Source organism: Galeopterus variegatus, unplaced genomic scaffold (assembly GCF_000696425.1).
Source record: "Galeopterus variegatus unplaced genomic scaffold, G_variegatus-3.0.2 Scaffold4995, whole genome shotgun sequence".
NCBI classification, from domain to species: domain Eukaryota; kingdom Metazoa; phylum Chordata; class Mammalia; order Dermoptera; family Cynocephalidae; genus Galeopterus; species Galeopterus variegatus.
In genome coordinates this window covers 47174-62150 of record NW_007731106.1, presented here as the reverse complement: position 1 = coordinate 62150, position 14977 = coordinate 47174, and the positions used below count along the sequence as shown (strand labels likewise).

The 14977-nt window shown below is 44.3% G+C and overlaps 1 pseudogene; it reads right to left on the bottom strand.

The window, feature by feature from the left end:
* Positions 1-11612, bottom strand: part of LOC103604137 — a 31923-nt pseudogene extending 20311 nt beyond the window's left edge.
* Between the last annotated feature and the right edge of the window lie 3365 nt (positions 11613-14977).

Genomic DNA, 14977 nt, shown 5'->3' with positions numbered 1-14977 from the left:
CACCTCGCTCAGCCGGTGAGCGGGAACCGGTCTGTATGTGGGATCTGACCCCTCGGCGGGAGCGCTGCTGCGCTCCCAAGTGGCGCACTGTAGCAGTGTGCCACCGGGCCGGCCCTAGACCATCCAATCTTGATGTATTTTACTTCTTGTAAAATTTGGTCTTTAGATATATGATGTCCATGATTTTTTAGATCACTGTTTTTCTACAATTGACAAACTCTACAATGCAGCAAATAGAGTAGAATGTGTAAATGTCTAGGAAGGAAAAGTAAGTGTATTTTTCTTTTCTGTTATTATGTAGGATGGTTGACAGCCTTTCTTAACCATTTTCAAAAATAATCTTTCCAGCTCATATTTAAAGGCTCCTGAAGGAAATGCTGGTTGTCCCTAAAGTCTACAATTACAGTTTCCAGCCTAGAAAAACACATTGTAGTTTAAATATCAGTACTTCCCTTCTTCCCTGTAGAGTGGGCAGTAACACTCTCAGAACAAGTGAGAAGGCAGGCGTGAGCAAGGGGCGCAGTGGTAGGAAACAGCGCAGTGAAGGCTGCAGGTGGAACCAGCGTGTTTTTTGAGAGCCCGTACCGGGTTTCTGATGAAGCACTTGGTGTCCCTGAGCTGTAGTCATACTAACACTTGCTGTTAATAATGGTCTGAGTATGACAGAGGGCAGGGAAGACTTATCTGAGAGGCACGAGGCCTCTGAGCAAGATGTTGGAAGTTCAAAAATATGGTGTTTGGAGGTGGACTCAGCCCTTTGCAGAAACTCTGACATTGAAAACCACCGTACTGAAAAGATGTGGGATGCAGACCTGTGACCGCTAACATCCAATGGGCGTAAATCTCTAAAACTAAGAGCTGCGAGGAGAATTGGCTTCATGGAAAGTTCATGGTCGGGGAGCTGTGTATCTGTGGTGGGAAATGGATCTTGGGCTGGTATTGACAGGGATTAAGTGACTAAGGGAGAGAATTTTCAACCTGTGACTGAGAAGTGTCAGGAGAGAACATTGCATTTTTGACAACGAAGATAAATAGCTCTGGCCTTTTTAATTTTTTATTAATTTTTTGTTGAAACATATTGATTATACATATTTATGGGGTACGGAGTTATATTTCAATATAAGTATATAATATGTGATGATCTTTTCAGGGTAATTAGATATTCATCACTGTACAACCTAATCATTTCTTTGTGATGTGAACATTTGATCTCCTCTCTTGTAGTTGTTTGATAAGATGCAGTAAATCATTGTTAATTACAGATTCCTGGGTGAACTGTATCCCAATAGAACTTATTTTTTCTGTTTAGCTCTAATTTTGTGTCCATTAACTAGCCTCTCATTATACCTCTCCCCCACTTTCTGTCTCTGGTAACCAAGTTCTTCTCTTTCCTTTTAACACTTCAACTTATTATTATTTGTTTGTTTTTGTTGCTGTTTTTAGCTCTCACATATGAGTGAGGACATGTGGTATTTCTCTTTCTGTGTCTGGCTTATTTCACTTAACATAATTTTTGCTGTGAATGGCAGAATTTCATTCTTTTTTATGGCTGTGTAGTATTCCATTGTGTATATATACCACTTTTTCCTTATCTAGTTGCCTGTTGATGGACACTTAGGTTGGTTCTATATTTTGGCTTTTGTAAATAGAGCTACAATGAACATGGGAATACAGGTGTCCCTTCAACATGGTGATTTTGATTCCTTCGGTTAAATATCCAGCAGTGGGATTTCTGGATTATAAGGAAATTCTTTCTGTAGTTGTTTGAGGAAACTCCATACTATTTTCCATAATGGCTGCACTAATTTTCAGTCCTACCAGCAGTGTAGGAGGGTTCCCCTTTCTCCACATCCTCACAGGAATTTGTTAATTTCCCTTTTTGGTAACAGCCATTCTAACTGGAGTGAGATGATATCTCAGTGGTTTTGATTTGCATTTCCCTGACGATTAGTGATGCTGATCATTTTCTCATGTACCTGCTGGCCATTTGTATGTGTTCTTTTGAGAAATGTTTAATTCAGCTCTATTGCCCATTTTTTAACCAGGTTACTTGTTTTTTCATTATTAAGTTGTTTGAGTTCCTTGTATATTCTGGATATACCCTTGTCAGATGCATAGATTGCAGATATATTCTCCCATTCTGTGGGTTGTCTTTTCACTTTGTTAACTGTTTCTTTTGCTGTGCAGAGCTTTTTAGTTTGATATAATTCCATTTGTTTATTTTTTCTTTTTCTGATTTTTTTGGGGGTCTTGTTCATAAAGTCTTTGCCCAGTCCTACTTCCTGAAGTGTTTCTCCTATGTTTTCTTTTACTAGTTTTATAGTTTCAAGTCTTGCATATAGATGTTTAATCCATTTTTAGTTTATTTTGGTATATAGTGAGAGGTACAGGTCTAATTTTCATTCTTCTACATAAGGATGTCCAGTTTCTCAGCACCACTTATTGAAGAGGCAGTCTTTTCACCAATGTATGTTCCTGTTTCCCTTTTCAAATATCAGTTGGCTGTAAGTATGTGGGTTGATTTCTGGGTTCTCTATTCTGTTCCATTGGTTCAAGTGTCTGTTTTTATGCCAGTACCCTGCTGTTTTGGTTTGAAGCATAGTTCGAAATCAGGTAGTGTAATGCCTTTATTTTATTTTATTTTTTGGTCAAGATTGTTTCAGCTGTTTGGGGTCTTTTCTTGTTCCATATGAATGTTAGGATTGTTTTCTCTATTTCTGTACAGAATGTCATTGGTATTATGATGGGGATTGCATTGAATCTGTAGATCGCTTTGGGTGGTATAGACATTTTCACAATGTTTATTCTTCCAATCCAAGAGCATAGAATGTCTTTCCATCTTTTGGTGTCCTCTTTCATTTCTTTCAGCAGTGATTTATAGTTCTCATTGTACAGGTCTTTCACCTCCTTGGTTAAATTTATTGTTACTATTTTAATATTTTGGCAGCTATTGTAAATGGGCTTGCTTTCTTGATTTCTTTTTCTGCTAGTTTGTTGTTGGAATATAAAATGCCACTGATTTTTGCATATTAATTTTGTATCCTGCAACTTTTCAACTTTTCAGAATTCATTTATCAGCTCTAAGAATTTTTTGGTGAAGTCTTTAGGTTTTTCCAAATACAAAATCATGTCATCTGCAAACAGGGATAATTTGACTTCCTCTTTTCAAACTTGGGTGCCCTTTATTTTTTTCTCTTGCTTAATTGCTCTGGCTAGTACTTCTAGTATAACGTTAAAAGGAGTGGTGAGAGTGGGCATCCTTATCTTGTTCCTGTTCTTAGAGGGAAAGCTTTCAACCTTTCCCCATTCAGGATGATGTTAGCTGTGAGTTTGTCATATATTGCTTTCATTGTGTTGAGATACTTTCCTTCCATACATATTTTGTTGAGAGTCTATCACGAAGGCATGTTGAATTTTATCAAAAGCTTTTTCTGCATCTATTGAAATGATCATATGGTTTTTGTCCTTTGTTTTGTTGATGTGGTATATCACATTTATTGATTTGTGTATGTTGAACCATCTTGGATTCTTAGAATTAATCCACTTGATCATGATGTATAATCTTTTTGATGTGCTGTCACATTCTGTTTGATAGTACTTTGATGAGCATTTCTGCATCTAAGTTCATCACGGTTATTGGCCTGTAGTCTTCTTTTTTGTTGTTGTTGAGTCTTTTGTGTCTTTGCCTGGTTTTGGTATCAGGGTGATGCTGGGCTCACAGAATGAATGTGGGAGAATAATTTCTGCTTTGATTTTTTGGAATAGTTTGAGAAGGATTGGCATTAAACCTCTGGCCTTGACCAGAGTATGGAGGTCATGGGAAACCAATAATGAAAGTACAGAGACTGTTAAAACCTTCATCCCTGAGCCATCCAGCACCCAGCGAACAGAGCAGCATGGACCATGTCCCTATGACTTACATTATCTCCATATACAGACCACACCCAATTAAATTGTGCTCTAATAATTTATCATAAGATGGTTGTTTGGAACATGGAATATATATTCCCCTAAACAATAGTGGCGTCTGATGGTGATGATACCATGGAGTTTCTCACTCTGTGGTGTCACACCTGGTTTGCTGTGACCACACCACCTGTAGTCATGCTGATTCTCTGCCGTTTGTCCATAGATGCTGTGACCTTATGCAAGTAGGGTGCTTGGTGTCTTTCCTTACTTCTGAAGAATCAGAGTGGGTATATGTAATGCCCTTGTGAGAAAATGCTACTTTCCTTATAAACTAATACTAGCTGGCATGAATTTAGGCATTATTATATATTATGTACACTTCTGAGTACTTTGCATATATTAAAGTCATTGAACTTCTCAAGGCTCCCTGAATTGTCAGTTCAGGAGACTACAATAAAGTATCACAGACTGGGTAGCTTATAAACGGCAGGAATATATTTCTCACAGTCCTGGAGGCTGGACATCTGAGATCTGGGTGCCAGCATGGTTGGGTTCTGGTGAGGTCCCTCTTCTGGGTCAGGATAGCCAACTTCTCATTGGAGGCTTACATCATGGAGAGCAGAGAGGGGAGACAAGCTTTCTTTTGACTTTTGTAAGGGCACTAATCCCAATTTAATCCTAATTACCTCCCAAATTACCCACCTCTAATACCATCACATTGGACAGAGTTTCAACATATGAATTTGGGGGGGAGGACACAGACATTCAGTCCATAACATATGCTATTATTTCCCCCAAATGGGGAAACAGAGCAGTCAAATAACTTGTCTAGGGACATTTAGCCAGTGGGTGGCTGAGCTAGGATTTTACCAAGTCAGACTCCAGAGGTCAGGCTGTTGAGGATGATGCCACACTGGCTAGAATAGACACACAGAGTCCTCTGGTTCGGTGGAGACATGTGGTCTCCAACTCTGTCTAACTGAGCTTCTTCTGTAGGTATATTCTTCATTACCGTCTGTGGTCATGAGATCTCTGGACCCATTAGGTGGCCCTTTGACCCTCCATGATACATGACATCTGTAAGATGTGGGTAGATGAATACATCTCAGCCCTAAGAAAATATCAAGGTATCAAAAACTTTCAGGGTTAGAAAGAATATTAAAGGTTGTCTAGACAGGGTTTTATTTTCTCTGATTTATTTTATTATTCTCATTAATCCTATATGGAGATAATAATAGAAAACACTGTTCTAAATGGTTTACACTTCTTAATACATTCAATTCATATGACAACTTTATAAACTAGGAACTATTGTTATTTACATTTTACAAATGAGGAAACTGAGACTTGAGGAGGAGAAGTAACTTTCTGAGCAGCTAGTGGGTTGAGTCTGGTTCCACAGACCCATGCCCCCTTTCCTGCAACACATACACACACATACACACACACACACACAGAGGGCTCACATCTCTGGCAGGTGGCAATATAAGATTTCATCATGGTTGGATTTCTACCCTGTTAAATCATAGGCAGCAAGCAATACCCCAAACCTACTTCCAAACACACCACTCAGGGACAGATGTGAATGAACGCAGCAGAAACAGGAAGCCAAACTTCTACTATGTTTTAACTGGGCTTGTGAACTGGATTAAAGCACAAGAGACAGGTCCTACATCCAAGCAGATCTCGTTCAGTCCACAGCCCAAACTCAAGATCATACCAGCAGCGGCTGCCCTGCTTTGAAAGATGAAATGCTCATTCATGCTATGAGAAAAACTAAAGAAAACGAAGTCAAATGGCTGTGCCTCCTCCCCCTTAATCTTAATTTAGGCACAAAAAGAGAAAGTCAGGAAGCACCAGAGAGGACAGGACAGTTGCTCTGGTGGGGGAAGAACCTCAGGCTGTCTGCCGATCCTGCCAACACGAGCAAAAGAAGAGGCAGAGAACACCACACACATGCGAGCCTTCAGCATCAGCCGTGTCACTCACCCACCATGTGAGCCCCCAGGTCAAAGACTTCCTCTCCTGGCAGTGGGGGAGGTGGGTTCATGGAGAAGAGAAGATGCAGAGGGGTGAGGGAGGGAAAAGAAGTTCTTCCCCAGGAGAGGCCCAAAGACCCAACATACACATTTGCGGCTCAGACCTCCCTTTTGATTCTATTTCCACGCATCCACACTAGAAGGTGTTAGAAATACCCTCCCCAGCACCGCCGCCCACTAACCATCAACCAGAGAGGAAAATATGAAACACAGAATAATTCAATAATCTGCATGGCAAAGAGAACCCCCCTGACATCTGGTGTCACTTGCAACTCAGAGACCAGCAGAACACTAATTATCTTTAAAAGCCGGGGTTGACTCTTTCGCTACCAAGCCAAGTCAACGTCATGCTCACAGAAGGAACATTCCCTCCTCACATGAGAACATTCTTCATTTCTGAGACAAAGCACATCTAGTTTCTCAGTTGATACTGGTTTTCAATAGCTGCAGTACGAAGTTAAACCCACGGCGGCTTTCCTCCAATTAGAACGTACTGGTGCCAAGGGGAAAGCTTTCGTGCCTATAGCTAAAGCCTGAAGAGTGTGGATTTTCAAGAACAAGATCGTTAAGGTTGGGAAGGAATCTGCCCATCCTAGGAATTTTCTGGAGGAGAGGGTAGGAGACAAAAAGGCAGTCTTCCTTATCTTTCAGGAAATAACTTTTCATGCCCCAGCTCTCACATGAGTTGTGCTGGTTCAGCTGGGAGGCACTTAGGGAAAGAAGAGTCACCATCTGCTAACCACACCTTCCCCATCCCCGGCAACCAGAAAGGCACCGCCTCCATCCTCCTGCACCCTGCACTCCCCCCTGGTCTCTCCCCAAACCTGGACATCCACAGGCACTTCAGACTCACAGCTCCTGAACTGCACTTGCGCACTGACAACCCTCTCCTCCATCTTCCCAAACCAGTCGTTCTTACTCTTGGGCTCAGTTCAAGGAGATCTGTTCTCCCAATTGCTCAGGATAAAAATCTTGAAGTGCTCTCTGGCTCCTCTCTTATGCTCACCCTCCACATCCAATCCATCAGAAAACCCTGCTAAATCCACCTTTGGAATATATTCAGAAGTCATCCCCTGATGCTATCATCACAGTATGAGCAGTTGCACATCATCTGGGCAATTGCAGTGGCTGCCGATTGGATTCTGCTCCCTCACTTCAGCCTACTCCCAGCACAGGAGCTGGAGACAGCCACACCCTGCTCAAAGCCTCCCACAGTAGTCAGGTTGAGTGACATGTGCTGCACCAGCAAGTGCACCCTGAGGTCCCAGTGGCTTAACACACAGCATCTACCCTGTGGCTCGCATGTGGCAGTGGCACTCCAGCAACGCTCCCTTCTCCTGGCCACCCCAAGAGGCAGGCTGCTTTTCTCCTGCAGCTGTGTCTTCTGGAGCATGCGGCTTCCATGTAGCTATGCCTGTGGAAGAGAGAGCACAGGAACTCACGTGTGCTCTGCAATGCTTTGTCACAGATGTGACACGCATGACTTCCACTCATGTCTACTGGCCATGGCTGATCTCTTTAACCTGCCCACTCGGGGCTGGGAAATGTGGGTGAGCATGTGAAATTTGGTCAGCGTTAAATGTCTCTCCTGAGTGCTCCAACAGCTTCCTGCCTCCTTTAGAATTAGTGACAAGGTCCTCTTGACAACCATACTAGTTTCATCTGACCTCAGGACATTTGTGCTGGCTGTTCGTGCTGCCTGCAGTGCTCTTTCTACGTGTGCTCCTGACTTGCCCCTCGTGTGGTTCAGATCTTTAGTCAAATGCTCTCTTCCCAGACAGGCCCTTCATGTCCTCCTCCCAATTCTCTTTTCTCCACATTGCCCATGTGCTTTCCAGCAGAAATGACCACAATGACTATTACCCTCTAATCGTGCATGTGATTTTTAAATAGAAATTTTTGTTGAGATAATTGCCAGTTCACGTGCAGTGTGAGAAATACTACAGACAGATCCCATGCACCCTTCATCCAGTTTCCCTTCAGTGGTAACATCTGTGAAAAAATAGGATAATATCAACCAGGATATTGACATTGATACAATTGACTAGTCTTACTCAGACTTCTCCAGTTGTACTTATTTGTGCATGTGTGTTTATTTCTGCACAATTTCATCACGTGTGTAGGTTCACGCATCTGCCACCACCATCAGGACACAGAACATTTCATCACCACAGGGATTTCTCCTGCTGTCCTTTGGTGGCCCCCATCACTGCCCCCTTCCATCCTGTCCTTATTCCTGACAGTCACTAGGTTTTCCATTTATAGAATTCTGTCATTTCAAGAATGTTACATAAAAGGACTCATACAATGTGTCACAGCCTTGCGTTGGGCATGTGTCTCTGCACTCCTAAACAGCAATGTTTAGGATCCCAAGGATCAAAGATAAGAAGGTCACTTCTGATCTTCCTAGGAGCCTCATCATCTAGCTACCCAAATGTAGCCTGAGATTCAGACTTTGCAGCCACACCCCCTACACTGGGGCGAGACCCCTGCGGACCTCTGGACCACCAACAGGGGCGCCTCAGTCACCTCTGTCTTTGATCTCCTCAGCCCTACCAGTGAATCCTTTTATTATGTTAAAATAGTACGTCATTACTGGAATTAGAAAGGAAAATACCAGCTGTTTTTGTCCTGCAGGAAGCACTAATTAGCCAGCAGCCGCCTGATCTCAGGCAACAAGGGACCCTGTGCAGACTAATTACAAGCCGCTGCCTCCTGCACAGTGTGGCTCAGGCTCAGCACCTGCACTTCTGACTGAAGTATTTTTAGGATCTGGAATTTCCCCTTGGCCCTTATCTTACGTTTGATGCCTTCATTATACGTCTCCTTTGGCAATAGTTTTCTCACTGTCTCTTATTTCCAGGCAAGCGATCTTGCACAAAACAGCCAAATTCATCTCCCTAAAACATAGCTCTAATCATATAATTTCCTTATCCCAAATTTTGTCAGCACCATCCCCATGCTGCATGCAAATTATAGTCCAAACCTCTCTACCTGGTCCTGAAAGCTTTCTGTAAAGAAATGCAAGCCCACATTTCCAGCCTCCTGACAGCCCCTGGCTTTTAAAGCACTTCTCACCCAGACAGGGTCCCCTGATCAGCACTCACACCTGCACTCTTCACAGGATCACCATGGGAACGTCAGCTACAGAAGCAGAACCTGCCCCCAGATTGCTGTGCTCTGTATATTCGTTTCCCCTCTGCCTCTGTCCCCCTACCCGGTGTAATTCATATGTTGAAATCCCAAGCTCCAAAGATGGTGTTAGCCTTTGTGAATGGGAATAGTGCCCTTATAAAAGAGGCTCAAGAAAGAATCTGCTGGCACCTCGATCTTGGACTTCCCAGCTTCCAGAACTATGAGAAATAAATTTCTGTTATCTCTAAGTTATTCAGTCTTAACTATAGCATTCCGGAACAGACTAAGATGAAGACCAATAAAATAAGAATCCCCAGGTGAGGGGAAAGGGTATTGGTAGCATTTTAAAAGCTTCCAAGAGATAACACTGCTCAGCCAGGATGGGGGACCACTGCTTGAAGCCACCTCCAGAGCTGGCACGAAGTTCAGGAGGAGCTGCACCCCGCATAGGCCACAGCTTTCAACACAGGGTGCTAAAATTGAAGTTTCCTCCAATCACAAAGATACAGTTGAAGTGTGATTGCAGAGGATGTGCCCCAAGTGTGGGGCTGGAGACACCTCCTCCTGGGAATCCCAGTGGCAGCAAGAGCAGCTGAGGGCTCTGTTGGCAGAGGCAGGAGAGGGAGCTGCACCTGGCCCAGCCCCACCCTCAGGTTGTCATGGGCAGTCAGTATGTCGATGTGTCCTGTGGACCAGAGGTGGGAGCAAGAGCCTGAGGACCACTGGGAGGGGTGACCACAGGGACCCCTGGGGAATGTAATACCTAACTGGAGCTAAGGAGGTCCTCGGGGATGGTAATCTCTCAAGAACCCACAAAAGCTCCTGGAAAGAAAGAGTCAGTTTCCCCCACCTGCAGGTCCTCAGGCAGGTAATACAGCCCTGTGTGGCCGGCCAGGAGGGCAGGTTTGTCCAAGCAGGCCCCTCAGGCCTACCATTGCTATGCTGTGGGCTGGCTGGCTGGCTCTCCCCTTCCCACAGTCCTCTTCGATGCCAGGAAACAGACACTTATTCAGAACCACAACTTGGACTCAAAATTAAACAGAAGAGACCAATAATCAAAAATGACAGAGGGGAAGAAAAGAAAGTGCCTAATTTCTCTCTCCTTACATTCCTCCCGAACTCTATGTTCCCCTGGCCAGGCCAAATGACACCTGCAGAGAAAGGGAGCAGTCCTGCCATCTACAGGCTTCACTTGAACAGATTTGGGGATCCAGAGCAGAGAACCTAACGAGCTGGCCTGACTTCTAACCTGCAGGTGGTGCAATAAAGAACAGGTGTCATTTTCAGTTGCAAAGCTGGCAGGGCACTGTTATGCAGCAACACGTAACTAATACACTGCCCACCCTGACAAGCCCGGCGGGCACTGGCCGCTCCCTGTCCCTCTCCCACACCCCTGAAGGCCCTGAGCCCCATGCAGGGCCTCTCCCCAAGTCATGAGCTCCTCAGTAAGGCTGTGTTCCGTTGCTGCTAAGGGCTGCTATGATTTTTCTTATTTACTCAGGGAAACCTGCCACGCAGCCAGATGCCCACAAAGCTTCATGTAATAGGGTCTCCTGTTTAGGAGAAAATAAGTGAGTCCCTGCAAATGTCTATAATTTGAAATTAGTTTAGCTGTAGTCAAATTAAATAACTCCCAGATGTGAAAATAAATCTGACTGAAAGAAAAATTAAAACGGAGGGGAACCACCTTTCTGCTGCTGCCCATCTGTTGATTTTTATGTGGCTACATGTTCCCTCTTATCATAGAAGAGTGTTACTGGGGCGAAGGGGTACATGTGGAAAAATCAGTTACAGGCACACCTTTGTCTCACCACGCTTCGCAGATACTGCGATTCATACAAATTGAAGGTTTGCGGCAACCCTGCATCCAGCAAGTCTACAGGCACCACATTTTGCTGAGGCTCAGATGATCGATAGCATTATTTAGCAACACAGTATTTTTAAATTAGAGTATGTACTTTTTTTAGACATACTGCTGTTTCCCCCGCAGCATCTCTGAGGCATGCCTGCAGTGCAGTCAGCCCCATGGCGATATGCATAACCTCGTTCTGCACTCGCCTGCAGCGCTTCTTCGTCTATTCCGACTTCTGTAACAAAATGCCAAAAACTGAGCAGCTTATAAACGACGGAAATTTACTTCTCACAGTTTTGCAGGTTGAGCTCAAGGCATTGGCAGTTTTGGTGTCTGGGGAGGGTTCATTCCCTGGTTCACAGACAGCACCTTCTTGCTGTGTCCTCACATGGTGGAAAGAAAGTGAGACAGCTTTCTGGTCCTCTTTTATAGGCACTAATCCCATTTGGGAGGGCTCCACCCTCATGAGCTCCCTCCCTCCCCAAGGCCCCACTTCCTAATACTATCACCTTGGGGATTGGGTTTCAACATATGAATTCTGCAGGGACACAAACATTCAGACCAGAGCATTAAGCAAGTTGTTACTTCCCTTCCTTTAACATCAGGTTATTCACCTTTAAAACTGGGGTAATACTAGTATCCACTTAACGAACACCAAGTAACTAACTATCAGCCATTCCGCCTATTAAAAATATATAAAAATAATGTGACTTTTTGTAAATTTTAAAATATTTTCCCCCAAATAACTCTCCTTTCCTTTGCCTCATTTCATATTGTTTTGATAGCAGGGATGGACCCCTGGGCCTGGGGTCAAAAATACTAGAATGAAGGCTCTGTGCTGCCTTTTTCATTTTGCCTGACGTGAGGGCCATTGATCACCTTTTCCATGCCCTGTGCCTTCTGTTGAATGTCCCCCCAAACTTAATCCTAGCTGTAACTGTTAAAGGTGGGAAATCCTACTATGGTAATCGAAAGCAGGGGCCTTGAAGAGGTGATTGAGTTGATGGTTTAATGGTGGTCAGGGGCATGGTTCTGACGGCTTTAAAAGGAGAGCACATGAGAGTCTCTTGCTGTCTGTGCTCCACCATTTCTGCCATGTGAGACCACTGCATTGCTGTAAAGCCACCACCAAAGAAGACCCTCACCAGTTGTATTCCCTGGACTTTGGACTGCCCAGCCTCTGAAACTGTAAGCAATAAATGTCATTTTCTTATAAATCATCCAGGTCCAGGTATTTTATTACAAGCAACAGAAACGGACTAAGATGCCCTGGTTCTCTTCACCCTGGGTTGGGTGCAGCAGACCCCTGACCCAGGGAGATGCGGTGTGCTTACCTCCCTGCCCACATGGAGGAAGTGGGGGACTTCTCTGAGGTCACACATGTGCCATCTAAGAAGCTGATGTTAAAAGCTGCATGACGCCTATCAGGCAGGAATCTCAGATCCTTCTGCCCCTTCCTGTGCAGGTTGTGAGTCAGGTAATTGAAAGAAGATTCTGGCAACTTTATGCAAGGTAGACATACTTTCTTCTTCAGATGTGAGCTTCACAGACATGCTTTATCCTCAGACACAAGCTCAGGCTTTACTCCACTGACCCTCCATGCTCTGCCATTCCTCTGTGCTCTGCCAACTGGCAGTTCAGAGCAGTTACCTTTTATACTCTTAGTACTCAATAGTGGCCACAAACCAAGCATTACATAATCACAACAATCATCCTAAATCAGTAAATGGGCACACATGCACAGTTACACTACTTTTATAACTTGTCTCTAGTGAATGTGCTGAATCTTGCCCATTTGTAACAGATGTGAGGCGAGAGATCCTGACTAAACTTTTTCTACTTTCCTTATAACTCCTGAGCTAGAGCGTTTTTTTTTTTTTTATATATTTGTTTTTTACTTAGCTTGGAATGGAAAGCTTCTAAAAACTGCAAATGTTCTGAAAACAGAAGAGAAAGGGTTTCTTTCAGATTGTTGGTCTATTATTGCCTCCTTGGCTTTTCTTTAAATCAGGGGTTTTGTAAGCAAGACAGGACGTCTGACCATTGGTAGATCCTCCTAGAAAAATGGCCTGGCAGTTTCTCACTTCCTCGTCAGTGCTCAGCTGCCTGCAGAAAGACTTCAGCATCCAGTGTCCCACATAGGGTCTTTAGTAAGTGACATCCTAAGCTGCAAAATCCAAAAGTCCTTCTGTGGTCTTTGTGTGATCTAATTCCATAGCATTTCATCTCTCCCTTCCTGAGGTCCTCTCCTCTCCTGGCACATGAGGCTTCTCTCTTGAGCTTCTCCTCCTCATCACCTGGAGGCTTCACTGTGCCCAGGTGGCTCAGTGTCTTCTGAGATTCAAATATTCCATCGGTGTCTTCTGACTCATGAGATTCAAATATTCCATCGTCAGCAACTTTGCTAGCCATTTGTCATCGTGCTGGGAGCTTGAAACCAATCTGCTGGTGGGAGTATCAGCAGCGTGGGATGGGTGGACACCACTGCCTGGCCTTTTGTGGTTCTCTCCCCTGGAGCCGGTGCCCAGTCCAGGCCGTGCTGTTGGGTGAAGTGTGGTCTACTTCCGCCCTCCTCCTGGATGTTGGGGTGCACTAGGTTTCTGTGTTCAGCCCCTGTCCCCAGATCCATGCCTCATGTCCCCTGGTGGGTCCCAAGGTGCTGGTGGTGTGCCTGGGTTGGAACTAATTTGTTGTCCTTTGCTTACTTCTAACATGGGGGAACTTGGTTGAGCTAAATTGCTGCTTTGCTGCTGTTTCCCTAGGGAAGGCTTTTTGTGCAGCTCAGGATTTAATGGTTAACGTTCTAGGTACTTCCGGCTCTCCAGAGACCGGGTGCGCCTGAGTTGTGTAGAAACTCTGGTCTGGGCCTGAATTTTTTCATCAAACTGCACCCCATGCAATTCTGCATTCCTGACCAGTCTCCTCTGAGTGGTCCTGCACTGAGTGGGGGGAGGATCGGCTGTCCTTGCTGTGTCCCAGTGTTCTCTTGGTGGGCCTGTCTCCCCTACCGCCCATGCTCCAAACACTTCCCATGGGACAGGCCCTGTGCTGGTCCCTTGTGTTGACTCACCAGCTTCTGAATGGCTCCTCTTTTACAGATGTTCTGGCTTCTCACTCCTGCATGAGTCCACAGGAACACTATTAGTGGTCTTGCTATCCTGGATGCCACCAAGGTCTTCTTTTCCTCTGCTGCCTCCAAGTAACTCCATCTGAAGGGCACAGCTGTGGCTTCTTCTGGCTCCTGCTCCATGCACTCATCAGCTCCAGCATTAAAGCAGTCGCAGCCCGAAACAGAACAGTTTTTTCTCTCTCTCTTCGTGGTTTCTCCCACCTTCTCGAACTCTGTAGGTCTTTTCTCCTTCTCCCCTGAGCTCCAGCGGCCCCAGCCTGGCTGATGGTACATTTTTAGTAGTTGTAAATTTGTTGATTTGTGTGAGAGAGTGAAACTGGGGACCATCTATTCCACCATCTTAACTGGAACTTGATGTTGAGCATTTTTTTATGTGCTTATTGGCCATCTGTATATCTTCTTTGAAGACATGTCTATTCAAGTCCCTTGCCATTTTTGAATCAAGCTGGTTGTTCTTTTGCTGTATTTTTAGGAGTTATCTATATATTCTGGATATTAATCCCTTACTAGTTTGATTTTCAATTTTTTTTCCCCATTCTGTGGGCTGCCTTTTTACTCTGTTGATATTATCTTTTGATGCACAAATTTTTAAAAATTTCGTTATTGTTGCCAGATCCAATTTTGTGAAGTTTTGCCCAATGTTTTTTTTTTTTTTTTGTAAAAGTTTTATAGTATTAGGTCTTATATTTAGGTCTTTGAGTCATTTGAATTTATTTTCATATGTGGGGCTAGATATGGGTACAACTTCATTCTTTCACATGTGAATATCCAGTTTTCCTAGTACCTTTTGTTGCAGACTGTCTTTTTCATTGAATGGTGTAGAGCTAGGGCTAGGGTCTGGAGCTCACAGACCCCTCGAGCCTGTTCACATTCCCTTCACACGCAGGTCTATAAGCTAGGTAACTGGCAAAA